The following is a 301-nucleotide window of genomic DNA, read 5'->3' as shown; positions in this document are numbered from 1 at the left end:
GTAGAGGGAAGGGACCTACGCCTGGCAGCCTCAGCTGCCTTGGGTCCAGACCGGCGAGGGAGGTACTGGCGGAACGCTTCGCACTGCGTCTAACGCTTCGTGGTTCTGCGAAGCTCCGCCAGATCTTCCTCGGAGGGACCCCCCCTCTGAACCATCTCCTGTAGCAGGTTGGCTTGGTAGGCTTGAAGCACCGTGGTGTGCAAGCTCGCACCTGCCTGGCCTGCTGCCATGTACGCCTTCCCCACGAGCGTGGATATGGTGCGACCTGGTTTGGATGGTAACGCCGGCTTCTCCAGGGAGG

This window comes from Micropterus dolomieu, linkage group LG17, assembly GCF_021292245.1.
Source record: "Micropterus dolomieu isolate WLL.071019.BEF.003 ecotype Adirondacks linkage group LG17, ASM2129224v1, whole genome shotgun sequence".
Classification (NCBI taxonomy): Eukaryota; Metazoa; Chordata; class Actinopteri; order Centrarchiformes; family Centrarchidae; genus Micropterus; species Micropterus dolomieu.
This window is presented reverse-complemented; position numbering follows the sequence as displayed.